Source organism: Xenopus laevis, chromosome 7S (assembly GCF_017654675.1).
Source record: "Xenopus laevis strain J_2021 chromosome 7S, Xenopus_laevis_v10.1, whole genome shotgun sequence".
NCBI classification, from domain to species: Eukaryota; Metazoa; Chordata; class Amphibia; order Anura; family Pipidae; genus Xenopus; species Xenopus laevis.
The window spans coordinates 87,287,076-87,303,911 of record NC_054384.1 but is presented as its reverse complement, the minus strand read 5'-3'; the positions used below and the strand labels follow the sequence as shown (position 1 = coordinate 87,303,911).

The 16,836-nt window shown below is 39.2% G+C and overlaps 1 protein-coding gene across 1 annotated transcript in view; it reads left to right on the top strand.

The window, feature by feature from the left end:
• The first annotated feature begins 6,637 nt into the window (after positions 1 to 6,637).
• Positions 6,638 to 16,836, top strand: part of dnajc11.S (DnaJ heat shock protein family (Hsp40) member C11 S homeolog) — a 111,002-nt gene continuing 100,803 nt past the window's right edge. Inside the window, 1 exon segment of the mRNA NM_001092573.1 lies at positions 6,638 to 6,715. The gene's annotated coding sequence lies outside the window, so the exon portion shown is untranslated.

The following is a 16,836-nucleotide window of genomic DNA, read 5'->3' as shown; positions in this document are numbered from 1 at the left end:
AATTACGATCTTTTGCAGCCAATCGCCCTGTAAAAAGTAAAAGACGCTTTTTGGGACTTAGAAAATTTTTTTTTCCACCAAGTCCTATCTACACTATTGCACTTTGACTGGTCTGAGCTGGCGAAGGCAAGTCTGGCGCAAGAGGTAACGTACAGTCAAATCTCAATCTTAGTGAATTAGCGTAGTTACAGTTGTTCGCCAGAGTGCAACTTCGGCTGGCGTTAGGGTGCAAAGTACTGATAGAGTCTATCTCCTTCGCTAGTGAAGTTACGCCAGCGCCTGTTAGTAAATCGGCAAAGTTCTGAAATGACGTCATGCTGGCGAATTTTCGCCAGCATAAGTCATTTCGCCCTTAAGTAAATTTCCCCCAATAAGTAGACCGGTAAGGGAATTGTTGGGGTCAATCAAATATATTAAGATATCATCTCCATAAAGAGGGATCTTTTATTGTATGGTGGCGAGGGTTAAGCCTCTGATTTGAGGGATTGTCTAATTAGGATAGCCATGACTCAATTGCCAAGGCAAATAGTACTGGAGACAGGGAGCACCCTTGCCTTTTTCCCCTAGTCAGTGGAAAGGAGGGCAATATTAAGCCATTGACTCTGAATCTGGCTGTGGGATTTTTGTACAGGAGTCTAATCCGGGTTAAGCATCTTGGACTGAAACTAATTTAGAGCTCAGACAGGTAGTCCCACTCTACTGAGTCAAATGCCTTTGCTGAGTCCAGTGAGGCCACAACTCTAGTTCCTTTCTCTAAGTGAGTGGTTTGGAGATTGGTAAAGAGTTTATGGGGGTTAATATTAGTCGAGCACTCGGGCATAAGGCCTGATTGGTGGTGTTTATGATCTGGGATCACCTGTTGGAGCCGGGAGGCAAGGATCTTGGGCAAAATCTTATTGTCTGTGTTGAGGTAGGATATAGGTGATATGAGGCGCAATGAGATGGGTCCTTCTCTGGTTTGGGAATGACTACTATTAATGCCTCTGCTAGTGAAGGGGGCATGGAGTTACTATCATACGAATTTTGGAGAATTTTCAAGTATCTATGGGCAAGTTGCTCCAAGAGAGTCTTATACCAGTCCCGGGTGTCTTATTGGGGGGGTAGGGAAACAATACTTAAAGTCTATATTGATGACATTTAGAAATGTTCTCAGTACCACTTTTGCGATTCACAAACATTTTCTGTTTTAAGCCGTGTATGAGATATTTGCAGTTTTGGACTGCTAATAAGCTTTCAGCTTAACTGAGAGACACAACAAACTAAATACAAATGGAATACAGGCAGTGCATAGACAGTTAGGCTCCCTACAGGGGTGTTTCGCCAATGAGGCGAGTTAAGTAATTTGCCTCAGGCTGCTCCTGGTAACTAAAAGCTGAATTTCTGTTTTTTTTTTAAACTGAAAATTCAGCTCTTCTAGTGAGTACAATTACGCTCTCTGCACTATCATTGCAAACCCCCTTAAAAAGGTGAGTGAAGGGAGGCGGCAGGATGATGAAAATCACTCCCTGGTTCCCTAACACTTTGAGCTACAAAGAGAGCTGAAAAGCATGCTATTAACAGTCTAAAATGTCTAAGATCTCATATTTTTTTTTTTTTTTAAGATTAAAATATGATGAACTAGAAGTAGGTTACCCATGGCTACCCTGCATAACCCTCTTTACTTTGGGTTGTAAACGCAAACACAAAACTGTGCATGTTGAAAGCAAATATAGTTGTTAGCAGTTTTCAAATAACCGCTAACTGCAAATGTATTTGTAAATTCAATTGCTAATTAAATGTCTTGCTTAGTTATTCTCTGCACTGCTGGTTAGGGATAGATTACAATTTAACCAATTTTGCAGTAGAGAGCTCTACTCTAGCCAAGTATCTTGTTACCATAATGCCTCACACACACATCAAGTTGCACTGACAGGAAGGCCCCATTGTTTAACTGAAAACCTTTGGCTTATGAGTCTGAGAAGACTTTATGCCCACCCAGCAAGTCTGAACAGTATCAAACTAGGCTGCCATGTCACGTGACGTGAGGGGGGTCTAGGTTGGATACTGGCAAAAGAGCCCTTCAGACGTAGTGCTGTTGGGTCACAGAAGGCCCAGTCTGACCCTGGTCCCGGACTGGGAGTCAAAATCAGCCCTGTCATTCTAAGTGCACAAAGGCCCGAACAGTCCCCCTACAGACCAAATAAAAACTGACTGTCTATGGTATCTTACAGCAGCTCCTCTGGTATTTGTCAGAACCCATAACACGCCAGTCAGGGCCTGCTGCAGAGGGAAGAAAGACATATGGGCTCAATGCTTGGTGCAGGTACATGTAGTACCATCCAGCACTCTCCAACTGCAAAATAAATCTAATTGCTACAATACCGATTCTCAGTTTCAATGGCGTGAAAAGATGCTACAGCAAATTAATATTAGGACCCCCAACGTATTTATAGGTTGCCCTGTTTTACCAATACATACCTCCCAACTGTCCCGTTTTCAGCAGAACAGTCCCGCTTTTGACAGCTCAACCTGCAGTCCGGCATTTGTACTGAAAAGTCCCGACTTTTCTGCACTGAACAGCCAGAAAAAGAAGCAAAGTTTCTAACTTAACTGGCTTTTGGCAGAGAGCCCAGAACAGCCACTAAGTGCAACTAAGATAATTTGTAACAATTTTGAGATAAGCAAATAAGTAATTGTAACAATATAAGATAACAGGTCCCTTGGAATAAGTTAGACTCACAGCTTAAAGGGCAACCCACCTTCATTAGCAAAACTGTAATAACTGGAAAAAAAAACACAGAAATATGTTCAAACTTTCATAACCTGTCAAATCTTGTAAAAATTAACATGGTAATTAGGGGGTGTGGCCAAAAAATGGGCGTGGTTAATACAAATTTGGCGCACTACACATGGCAAATTTTTTTTATCCTTCTTTTAATTTTGAAAATGTTGGGCAGTATCCAATATATGTTGAAATTGCTCATTAATTAGGGCCTCGTGGAGCCCCTTTACCTCCTGGGCCCACCTGCAGCCGCAGGGTCTGCTTCCTCTGTAGTTACACCCCTGCTCTGTTCCTTTTATGCATACTGCATGGCTGCTTAGACTCCAGCACAGTGTGCAGCTACATACCTCCCAACTGTCTCGTTTCAGTCTCGCTTTTGACAGCTCAACCCACAGTCCCGCGTTTGTACTGAAATGTCCGACTTTCTCTTTGATCTCCTGCACTGAACAGCTAGAAAAAGAAACAAAGTTTCTGACTTAATTGGCTTTTGGCAGAGAGCACAGAACAGCCACCAGGTGCAACTAAGATACTTTGTAACAATTTTGAGATAAGCAAATAAGAAATTGTAACAATTTAGACAAGGAGGTCCCTTGGGAAAAGTTAGACTCACCGGGCAGAGACAGACGCGAAGATTTGGGGAGATTTAGTCGCCCGGTGACTATAATCTCCTCTTCTTCAGGTGACTAATCTCCCTGAAAAGCCTTCCCGCTGGCTTGAATCTAAATCGCCGGCAGGATGGAACTCATGAAGCAACTTCGTGCGAAACTGGAAAACGAAGCGTTCCGAGTGCCATCCCGCCGGCAATTTAAATACTAGCCTACGGGAAAGGGGAGATTAGACCCCCAAAGAAGAGACGACTTGTCGCCGGACGACTAATCTCTCCAAATCTTAGCGTCTGCCCTTACCCTTAAAAGGCAATTCACCTTTATTAGAAAAACTGTAATAACTGGAAAAAAACCCACAGAAATATGTTGAAACTTTCATAACCTGCCAAATTTTGTAAAATGAACATGGTAATTAGGGGGTGTGGCCATAAAAATGGGCGTGGTTAAATTTGCCAACGTTTTTTTTTTGGTCCCTCTTTTTATTTACAAAATGTTGGGAGGTATGCAGCTATGCAACATCCAAGTGATTTGCCAACTAGCCAACAACCATGTTTATTTTATTCATAAGCGTATAACATTATTCCTATAGCTTCTTATTGCATTAGTCCTGCAATGTTCCCTCCGTCCTGCAGGTGTCGCTGCTCGGCTGGCGCTTCCTTCAACCGGAGTGGGACCCTACCTTGTCTGGAGACTCGACGGTCAAGGTGAAAGGTTCTGAAGATGGCGGCGTCCTTTCTGGAGGATGAAGTGGATAACGATGACTTTTATTCACTTCTAAACGTCAGGAGGGAGGTGAGATTTGAGGGTGTCGTGTCGTGCCCGTTGTTCTAGCTCTGTGTCAGTGTGTGGCGGGAAAATGCCGGTGTCTGGGGAGTTCTCTGGGCTCTTACAAGCCGGCATTGTATGTGTGACCCCGGCATGTTCCACTAACCCGCCTCCTTGACCTGGGCTTGGAGCTGCATGCAGTCGCAATGGCGAACTCCTACACGATTACTCAGCTTGCTGTTGTCCGTCTATTGCTGAATGACATTTCCACACTGAAAGGCTCTTCCTGGGGATTCTGGGAGTTGTAGTTCACCGCATAGGGTTATTGCACCGTGTAAGATCTATTGATCTTTTCAGTCTGCATTGCCTGCGGGCAGATTCTATTTCTAAGTGAAAAAATATACTTTGGAGGTTTAACTTTCACTTTTTCTTAATAATTTTGGTGCCAGCACATGGGGTTTGATTGCTCCCGCCTTGCTGATCGACATACCTGCATTGATACCAAAGGGGGGATCCTACAGCCTGCTTGGGTATATGGGTGAGGCTGATATATTGTCTATAGATTCAAGTGAAGCAGAAAAATGTATAGTGATCGTACGTAAAGGGGCGGTTCACCTTTAAGTTAACTTTAAAGGGATACTGTCATGGGGAAAAAAATGTTTTTTGTTTTTTTTTTAAAAAAATATATGTTAATAGTGCTGCTCCAGCAGAATTCTGCACTGAAATCTGATTCTTAAAAGAGCAAACTGATTTTTTTATATTCAATTTTAAATCTGACATGGGGCTAGACATATTGTCAGTTTTCCAGCTGTCCCAAGTCATGTGACTTGTGCTCTTCAGTCACTCTTTACTGCTGTACTGCAAGTTGAAGTGATATCATCCCCCCCTCCAGCAGCCTAACAACAGAACAATGGATGGTAACGTGACAGCAGCTCTCTAAAGGCCTTCGATAAAAGCTGCTAACAGTTTATGGCCCGTGTGTGGGGCCTTCTGACGGGTGGCCCCTATCGATCCTGGTCGACAAGTCGGCCAGATGTCGATTGGGCAGGGTAAAAAATCCAGACGGATTGTGGCTGCATCTCTCCGTTGATGCAGTTCCGCGATCCAACCGCCCGTATTGCCTCCATTCTGATCTGATCGTTGGGCCCTATTATCCAGAATGTCCAGGATCTGGAGCTTTCCGGGTAACGGATCTTTCCTTAATTTGGGTCTTTATTCTTTGTCTACAGGTATGAAACCTGTTATCCAGAATGCTCAGGACCTGGGGTTTTCCGGATAAAAAGGATCTTTCTGTAATTTAAAACTTCATACTTTAACTGTACTGGAAAATCATGTAAACATTAAATAAACCCAATAGACTGGTTTTGCTTTCAATAAATATTAGTTATGTCTTTGTTTGGATCAAGTACAAGATACTGTTTTATTATTACAAAGAAAAAGGATATCATTTTTAAAAATTTGGATAAATGGAGGCTATGGGAGACAGCATTCTGTAATTCGGAGCTTTCTGGATAATGGGATTCTGGATAGCACATCCAATACCTCTACTAGAAAATTATCTTAAGTAAGCCAGTCCAGTAAGGATTAATTAATCTTTGTTTGGATCAAGTACAAGGTACTGTTTTATTATTACAGAGAAAGAGGAAATCATTTCTTAAAATTTGGACTTGGATAAAATGGAGTCTATGGGAGACGGCCTTTCCATAATTCGGAGCTACATAGCAGCTTGTTTATATAAACTATAGTAGTACTTATCTGTTATCTACTGTGTATCCTGTGCTTGAATGGCAGTCTCCATGGTTACACAGCAGCTTGTTTTATATAAACTATAGTAGTACTTATCTGTTATCTACTGTGTATACTGTGCTTGAATGGCAGTCTCCATGGTTACACAGCAGCTTGTTTTATATAAACTATAGTAGTACTTATCTGTTATCTACTGTGTCCTGTGCTTGAATGACTGTCCCCATGGTTACAAAGCAGCTTGTTTATATAAACTATAGTTATGTTTCTAAAGCAAACGCATCAGTTTCACCAGTGCAGAGCAACCGTATGTTACATTGTCATTCCTTTAAAACACTTCCATGTTATGGTGTCACAGTTCTCAGTTGCTGACTATAGTGTTGTGTGTTGGATGCCAGGTTCCCACATGTATGATCCCACTGGAGAACATGCCTGTGGTTCATTTTGAAAGTTATTAGTCAAAAGTAGCAGTAGCCAGAACTGTGTGACAATCCCTTTGTGATTCTTTCATTTAAAATAAGAATCTTATTGTGGCTTGGTGATCAATATGTGTTTCCAAATTAGACTGTTTTCATTCAGGCTGCTGGATGAACACATGGTTAGCAAGTGAACTTGCCCATATCAAGCCACATTTTTTTTCTGGGTCAGTGGGTGGTTTTCTTAGAGCACAGAAACGCTTCTTATTAACATAGGCACTTATTAATGGATATCAACCAAAAACTGGTAGAAGATTAGATTGCCTGTCTCTCTGAGCCTTTCTGAAGAGAAGTCAGGGGTTGCTGCTGCTCTGCCCATAGGAGCCACTCACTAGACACGTTCTCCCCAGGCAACTTGCTGTCAGGTGAGCCATTTTCTAAATGCTCTAGGCTAGCTTTACCTTTATAAGTAACTTTAAAAATGAACATAAATGTCACAGTGCAGTATATTTGTTACCCAATGGCACATACTACTAGAAAACTATATTATTATGAAAATGGTTTATTTACTTGAAGCAGGGTTTTACATATGAGCTGTTTTATATAATATCTTTTTATAGAGACCTACCGTTTGGGGGTATAGTTGTCCTGATTTGTGCTCGCCTATGTAATAGCAACATTATCTTGATGTCCAGGACCTTATATGTTTAAACATGTTTTAAAGTCTGTTTCTAACTCTAATTTTTGCTACTAAATTGCTGACCCAGGAATCTCATTGTGATACTGTTTTCTGGTGAGATGTAAGTTTCTTCACCACTATTGAGATGCAAACTTGTGCACAAACAGTATAGTTTTATTGCAATGATGTGCAGCTGTTATTATTTATTCATAAGCAATTGTCAGGTTTGCATTAAAGCAGAACTGAACCTCAGCAATGTTAGACTGAAGCAAGCAAGCAGGCTTTTTTTAATAACTTGTCCTTTAATTCATGTTCGTAACTATTTAAAATGACTGTCACATGTTTGAATAATAATAAAAACTAGGGAAAAAACTTAGATGCTGTATGTTATTTACTAATTTAGGTGAACTGTGATATACTTTTATTTTAGTGGAGTAAAATATAGGTACAGGTATAGGACCTGTTATCCATAAAGCTCTGAATTCTGGAAAGGCTGTCTCCCATAGACTTAATTGTATCCAAATAATCCAAATTTTTAAAAAGGATTTCCTTTTTCTCTGTAATAATATAAAAGAACCTTGTACTTTATCCAAACTAAGATATATTCAATTCTTATTGGATGCAAAACCAGCCTATTAGGTTTTTTGTTTACGTGATTTTCTAGTATACTTAATGTATGAAGATCCAAATTACGGAATGATCCCTTATCTGGAAAACCCCATGTACCAAGCATTCTGGATAACCAAGTTCCACACTTGTACACAGGTTTATCATGTAAACATAGAGGATCACTGATCTTGCTATGACTCTTATGTGACTATTGGCACATCAGTCATAAAGCAAGACTGAGCGTAAGTCACGAGACCAACAGGAAGTAATCCAGTAAGAATGAAAGGCATAATATATATATATATATATATATATATATATATATATATATATATATATATATATATATATATATATATATATATATATATATATATATATATATATATATATATACTACTCTATATCACATAAAAGGTTCAAGAGAAAGATTAGTTTGATATTTAATAATGATGTTAAATAAAAGGAAGAGACAAGTCAGACTCTTTAATGTGGCACTCTCCTACACTTTTATATTTGTTTTCTGTTGACTGCTATAATTCTGTTCTCCAATTTTTCGGCTGAAATACATACATTTGGCTCGCTTTTGACATCTGTTGATATAATAGCTTACGGAATAGAGCCAGGAATATCAATAGGCAGTAATTTAACATGAAAAGTACTGAGGTCAACATAAAGAAAATGTTTTCACTGTGACAGAATGGAATAAGTCAAGATGATAAAAAAAACATGCCGTGGTGATGAGAATATATGTTCTGTGTCTTGGCCAGATGTGCCCTCTGGGTTTTTTACTTTATCCTTTTGCGATGTGTCTTTCCTTGAGTTGGGTTTATTACTGAAAAAGGAAGGGGATCCTTGGCTCGTATGAGCTAAGTTTAAGTAGAATATTGTACATATACATTATACTATCTCTATGTTGTAAATTGTACTGTCTGTGATTGAAACCAAAGTCTGCTGGAAAGACTGATGGGGTTGAGCCAAGGTGGCTCTTGTTCATTGTCAGCGCTCATAATAGGACAATCTACCATAGAGATTCATGGCCCTGACTTCATCAGAATGATGCAACCACCTTCGCCAACAACTGGGCTTGGAAGCATAATGTGGTTGTGTTTAGAAGAAAATCAAAACTTATGTCTTTTGAATGTAATGGTGTGTTTCCTTACATATAGACCAGGCATTACAAAATGAGTGCCGTACATGTATCCGTAGCTCCCTTTTGTGTATGGATGTGTAAGTGCCTTGTTACTCTGCGCTGGTAAAGTGGTACTTCTAATACTGAGCTAATATATTATATAAAGCATCTGGCCTGCAGCCTTATACCATTTATATGGGTAGAGAACTCGTCAGTGATCTCTAAAATCCTTTAATAGTTTAATAGTAGGGTTGCGAGTATGAAGATTTTCATTCATCCAGGTCATGGTATATTTAGTATAAGTAATTCTACTGGACTTGCTGAGTAATCATCGAAGACATTTCACTACTCATCCAAGCAGCTTCTTCAGTTCAACTGACTGGTGTGGGAAGTCCTTGGCATATAAACTCTTCCACTAATCCAATCACAATAGCACATTATAACTCTTCAGAGAGGTGTGAATGCTCTGTAGCTGCTGTGATAGGATTACCAAGGTATCATGCAACTCCTAGAAACAGTTACTTGTGAGAGTTGCATGAATGGATGCTGGAAGTGTTCTGAAACCGCTTTTGGTTAGTGGAAGAGTTTATATGCCGAGGACTTCCCATACCCGTCGGTTGTACTGAAGAAGCTACTCGCTCAGATGAGTAATGAAACGTCTTCAATGATTACTCAGCAAGTCCAGTTGTTTTAGAATTACTTATACTAGATAGTAGGATTTTGAGTTTTTTTTTTTAAATACACAGATTTAATGTAGACACGTTTCATCAATTAGAGGAGTCATGAATTTGCAATAACAAAGAACAAGCTACTATTTCTTTGCTATTTGACTCTTACAGCCGTGGTGTACTGGATTTGTCAGTAATGTTGGGTTGTGTGCAGTGTGATACTACTGGAGTACAAATGCAACCAGTACTCTTATAGGGGGATGCTCCATGCCAGCTTATTGTATTAATAATTCTGCCTTTCCATTGACAAGCAACAGAAAACAGGTTTGAAGACCTCCCATTACTATGGGTTTTTTTTCCCAAAAATGATTGTTCGTTGGTTATTAGGATGGGGCAGGGCATGATTTCTATAATTGGCAGGAATGTGTTAGTGTCCCTTAAACACTGATTATTTTTAGGTTCACCAACTGGGTAACTTTAGATTAAACAAGGATTATGATCTGTATGAGCACCTGTAAGTATCTTAGTTTTCTCCTTTTATGCATATTAACTTTGTTTTTCAGACTTTGTGGGTTGCTTAGCAACTGGAGATTTATTGTGAAGCCTATGGAGCTAACTTGAGACAGTTATGAGGTAGTTTCCCTTAAGAGTTGAATTTATGTGTTATCTTGTTTTATTTGTATTCAAGGCATGATAAAGGGGTTGTAGTGCTCTGAAGCACCTACTCTTAGAAATACATTTAATCACCACTTCAATACGGCAGAAGGGCTATATACTTATCTATAATACAGCCACACACAGCTATGGCTATATACATTCATGTGCTCCATTTTTGTCGGAGAGAGATCATACTAAAGAAATTCCCAAAAGGCATATTTATTTAGAGATTCCTAATGATAATTCTCTGCGGATCGAATGCATTGACACGAATGTGGTGAATAATGATCTATGAACACTTTATAAACAAATGTGAATTTTATGCACAGCACTATGGCACATGGTCTTTTATTATGGGGAACCTAATGACCATGCATGGTACCCTACATAATTATAGAGTGTGAGGAGGGAGGGGGAATGTAAGGAGAGCAGTGAAATCTAGGAAGTACTGAATGGAAAGTGAAAGGAAGAGACTGCCCTGCCTCTATGCCTGAGGTATAGAGGAGGGGCAGGCAATATATGATAGACAACTGAAACTTTTAAATGAGTTTATAAAAGCTATGGATGTTGTAAAGAAAACAAGAATTAGATTTTCATGTTTAATTTGCAAAGGGCTTTCATTATACAGCTTTTCATGCGGGTTTGACAGGTCCACTTTAAATTTTGGTAAATCAGTAAAAAATAAAATATGGAAAGCAATTGAAAAAATACTTAGTTTATGTTGAACAATCTGAAAATAACTGAACTGAAAAAAGTTTTTGGCAGGTGAACAATCCATGTTTAATTCTCCACCAGTGGCCGTGCGGCAGACTGGCAGTTTTTTATATCAGTTTATACACTGCACTTACTTCTAGGAAAGACAATTCTGAGTGAAGAAGCTTTATGTCTATGAATTTGTGTTTTACACATGGCCTGTTTTGTGTGAAATACTTTGAGACCTGCAATGTTGGGGGGTATAGCTGCTGACACTGTTACAGTTTGATAATGAAACAATTGTAACCATTGACTTTAGTAAAGCTCAGAGAGCATGCTAAGTAGGACTGTAGTTTAGAAAAGTATCAACTAATGTATCAAGTGCTAAGAGTTTAGAAAGTCACAACTTTGCTCTTGGGAGTGCAGAATAACAATTTTTTACTATTTTTGATAGTTACTTAAATATTAGGTTTTCATTAGAATGGGCAAATTACATGCATCATGCAGGTCTGTGTTGTTTGATAACTTAATTTTGGTCTGACCTTGTGACTTTAGTTAGAGTTGCTCATATTTCTTGCAAATATTTCATATTTCAGGCAAGTGATTATTATTACTGGGGGTGGCTAACATTTGCCACCCTCCAGTGATTGAACAGTTCCATCTCCTTTAAGAGAAAAGTATAGTTACAGTATATCTTTTTCCTATTTAAATTTTTCTGTAAATGAATTTCAAGTCTAGGAAGCATAGGATTTCCGTTCAATTTTACTTTTAAAGTAGCTCTCTGCAGCTACACGAGTCTCCCTCTCATATCCGAGGATTCTCTGCTGCAGGGGCCCTCAACTCTTTTTCATCAAAGCTATTAAAGTTATCACCCCAGGCCTCATTTGTACATCACTGCCAAAATTTCAATTAGGGTAACAGGTATTTGTTGCTTACTTCTCAGGAACAGTCTTAACTAAAACAAATTGAATGCAGTGTTTCAGCTACTTAAAGTAGTAATAGCTACTGCAATTTATACAGTAGGAACCAAGGTGCTTCACCAGATTTATACAAGTAGTTTTCTGTTTTATAGCCTCCTCCTGGGAATGTCAGAAAAGATTACCAATGAAAATAGTATAGTAGCTCTATGCTTTTTGGTAAAACAATTTAAGGGTATATCTAGTTAATTATGAGGGTGTAAAGTATGTTGTGCATAGACACTTATTTCCCTTATTTGTATTTCTGTTGATAAGTGGAAGCCACTATACTGGAAGCATTGGCTGAGCCATGTGGAATCTTTGCTTGAAAAGCCAAATCCCCTAATCCTTCATGAAAGATTTGACTGAATAACGAACCAGTTTTGAATTCAAATTTACATATGCAAATTAGGGTTGGGAAAGGAAAAAGTGGTTTTTGTGACAAAAAGTCACATGAATTCCTTTCCCGCACTTCATTTTTTATATACAAATTAGGATTCGGATTTTCTTGAACTTCATTCTTAGAGATGCACCGAATCCACTATTTGGGATTCGGGCGAATCCTTTGTAAAAGTTTCTGTTGCATACCAAACCGAATCCTAATTTGCATATGTAAATTAGGGGCAGGAATGGAAAAAGTGGAAACATTTTTTCTAATGACGAAAAGTCACATGATTTCCCTTCCCACCCCTAATTTGCATATGCTTTGGCAAAGCACAAGGATTCGGCTGAATCCTGCTCAAAAAGGCCGAATCCTGGATTCGGTGCATCCCTAGTTTAAAGCAAAATGTGGAAAGAAAATGGTCAGATTCAAAGGAGATTCTGATTCATCAGAATCAGATCATGGGGAATTGTAGAGTGAATGAGCCCCTAAGTGCATTCTTTAAAAATCGTTGGGCAACCCCTGCATGAACTGACAGCCCTAATTTACGCATAAGATTATAGCGAGTGGGTAGTGAGTGGACAGATGTGCAGATTTATTCATGTGGTATATACTTAAAATAAATATGCAAGTGTAAGCAGATGGTAATGCTTACATGTATGCACATTTGAAATATGAGCCATGTTTTATTGTGGGTTTGCATACTAAGCAAATGTGGCACTTTTCATTTAATGAAAGTATGGCACCCACAATTGGGTAGGAAGCCTCGGAAGCAAGGGAGCTACTACTGTTAGGAGCTTAGCATTTCTCTTGCCCTATGAACCAGAATGAACCAATGAATTTACTTTCACAAGGGGGGGGGGGCAAAACTGAGCCTTTACAAATCCCCATAGGAGAAATATGGCTTTCTAATGGTAGGCTCTGCCCAGACAGTCACATCTGAATTATAAAGAATCCTCTGTGATTGCCAGTGATTATATATCAATAAGGTCAATTTATTCCTCATAGAGGTGTCTATTGTCCTCTTGGCTAGGTTCACAGAGAAGATATTTAATTTGTGGCATACCTTACTAAAAGGGTGACATCAAACAGTCTCAAGGGGGCTTAAACTGAAGTTTAATTTGGGTGAGATTTTGGGGGGGAGAAAAATCCAGTTTTCTCTCCTAGATACAACTAAAAATCTGACAACCACTCATTTATACTATCATTATTTACTTATGAAATTAACTGGTGCAGTTTTACAATGAAAAAAGGATCCTTTGATAATCTTGTGTTGCTGCTAGTTGTTCATGACATAATAAGATATTTCAATGTTATTTTTTTTTTAGCTTTTCCCCTAATGAAACAGGCATTTAAACCTCAGACCGACCAGTGGTATATGACCTATTACATAGGCTGCAGTATGAAATATGCCATGACATATGGAATTAGATTCCCCCATTTCAGGACTGTGGAATCGATACATAAATACTTCGACTCCAAATCCTCAGTTTACGGTATCTCCGTCTCCTCTGTTTTTAAAGGAACAGTAACACCAAAAAGGGAAAGTGTTTCAAAGTAATTATAATACAAGGTACTGTTGCTCTGCACTAGTAAAACTGATGTCTTTGCTTCAGAAACATAACTATGTTTTATATAAACAGGCTGCTGTGTAGCCATGGGGGCAGTCATTCAAGCTGGAAAAAAGAAAAGGTACAGGTTACATAGCTGCTAATAGATAAAACACCATTGTATTGGACATGGCTTATCTGTTATGTAACTTGTTGCTTTTATCCTTTTTTCCAGCTTGAATGGATGCCCCCATGCCTTCACAGCAGCTTATGTAAACTATATAGATTGTATAGTAGTTTTTCTCATGGCTGCTCCCATGGCTACACAGCAGCTTGTTTATATAAAGTATAGCAGAGTTTCTGAAGCAAACACACAGCTTTTACCAGTACAGTTATAGGATCTGTTATCCAGAAAGTCAAGAATTACAGAAAGGCTGTCTCCCATGGGCTCCATTTTATGCAAATAATCCAAATTTTTAACAATTATTTCCTTTTTCGCTGTAGTAATAAAACAGTACATTGTACTTGATCCAAACTAATATATAATTATATAATATATAATTAATCCTTATTGGAAGCAAAACCAGCCTATTGGATGTATTTAATTTTTACATTATTTTCTAGTAGACTAGGTATGAAGATCCAAATTACGGAAGGATGCGTTATCCGGAAAGCCCCAGATCCCTAGCATTCTGGATAACATGTCTCATACCTGTACAGAATATTATATGTTAATTACTTATAAAACACGTTCATTTGTTGGTATTACCGTTCCTTTATATTATATTAATGTATTTTCCATGTTGATTGAAAGAAGTTAAGTACACAACATACAAGGCATTTTATCACTGCCAAAGCTCAACAATATAAACTACATAAACCAAAAACAATTGGAAAACCTAAAACAACTTACAGTATATATTAATTGAACCTGGAGTATAGCTGTAGAATAGCTGTTAAATACAATCCAAAATTAACTAAAATGTTGTTTTCCGAAAAACAGAATTGCTTCTGCCATATCCTTCTTCATAAAAGCTCTTACATCTGATTTGACTATTTTCAGTTGTTGTATTTAAAGTTATTTTTGCCAACTCCAGATACCCAAAATTGCTTCAGACGTCACTACTCTGCAGTATTCTGTGATGCTGTTCATGTAAGACACTTACACCAAATGAAGCATTAATCAAAAAAAAAAGGGAAAAACTCATTACTCATATGATTTTCATTTGATGTTAATTATATTTTGACCTTCAGATATGGGTGAAAATGTGTTTAAAGGAAACATCTCTTTATGATGAAGAAAGGAATAACTGACTCATCAATTCAAATAACCATTTTTGTTTTTGTTGTTACTGATCCTTTAATGGACAGCTGGAGACTGAAATTGTAATTGAAATCAATAGGTTTTTTTTTACACAAAATGCTTTCTGTTTGTTTTCTGGAAGAGCTTTCAAACATTTTCACATCTTTATGTATGTTAAACACATTTTTACTGGATTGTTTTGTTGGTAGGGAGTTATGCTTTGTCATAAGCCACAAATGTTATCAACCTTTACCTCCCAAATATGCTCATAAACTCATTTGAAGATAAAAATGGAAGTATGGGTTGTGTGATCCGAAAGAAAAATGTCACTCCCTTTGCTGTCATCTCAGAATCGGGTGCTTTCTTGTGGTTCTGTAGTGCATGATTGCTCATAAACATCATTAGTTTGGTGCCTTGAGCAGGTCATAGGGAAGATGCTTAAAGTGCTGATCAAACAATTTTTTTCTCATACCTGGAAAAAAAAGCAGGAAACTTTGTCACTGCAGAGTTTTAATGCTACAAATTAACTCCTGTGCAATACTAAATGATATGCTCTACTGTGACCCATTAGAAGGTGTTTGCACTTTCAACCAGTGCTCAGGGCGCCCCGTAGCTCATGAAATGGGTACAGATTAAAAAATAGTGATGTATCAGACATTCTTTCTAGGTTATAACAAGACAATAAGTAAATATCCATATCTCACCCTAACTAACCATCAATATGGACATACAGGTATATCTAGGAGAGCAAATTCTTAATTGGCCTTCAGACAAGTTTTTAAAACCCCACAGTTTGAGACACATTGATCTAGAGCAGGATTGTCCAACTGGTGGCCTGCTGCAGAGATTAACTAGCCCCATTGCATTGTTTAAACCTCAAATTCAGACTTTAATCCCCTGTATTGTTCACACAAGGATACCCCCTGCATTGTTCACACTTGTAACACCTCTATTGTTCACACCCCCAAAGCCTTATACTGTTCACACCTGAGACCCAGACTGAAACTGCCCACATTGTTTACCTGTTCACACTCATACAAACTGTTGAAGGGGCACCAGCACTGTGTCACTGTATGTAGAACATCTTAGAGTGGTTTTGATGGTGGTTCCCTGTCGCCTGCTCTGATCTGCTTGCCCTATGTCACCTGTGTGTGCCATACTCTGCCTGCCCTATGCTCCTTGGGTGTGCCATACTCTGCCTGCCCTATGCTCCCTTTGTGTGCCATACTCTGCCTGCCCTATGTTCCCTTTGTGTGCCATACTTTGCCTGCCCTACGCTCCCTGTGTGTGCCATACTCTGCCTGCCCTACGCTCCCTGTGTGTGCCATACTCTGCCTGCCCTATGTTCCCTTTGTGTGCCATACTTTGTCTGCCCTACGCTCCCTGTGTGTGCCATACTCTGCCGGCCCTACGCTCCCTGTGTGTGCCATACTCTGCCTGCCATGTGCTCCCTATGTGTGCCATACTCTGCCTGCCTTGTGCTCCCTATGTGTGCCATTCTCTGCCTGCCCTATGCTCCCTGTGTGTGCCATACTCTGCCCGCCTTATGCTCTGTGTGTGTGCCATACTCTGCCTGCCCTATGTTCCCTGTGTGTATCATACTCTGCCTCCCCTATGCTCTCTGTGTGTGCCATACTCAGCCCATCATACACTCCATCTGTGTGCCATACTCTGCCCCCATGCTCCTAGTTTGTGCCATACTCTGCTTGCCCTATGCTCCCTGTATGTGTCCTACTCTGCCTGCCCTATGCTGCCTGTGTGTGCCATACTCTGCCCTCTGCCTGTGGAACATAAGCCTGGTATTTGATCTGGAGGTTTGTTAGAATTTGAACAATATTGTTAGGTGCCCCTAAGATGTTTAATCATGTGCTGGGGGGGGGGGGTTGCTGTGTTATCCACAGGGTATTATGAGGCCTA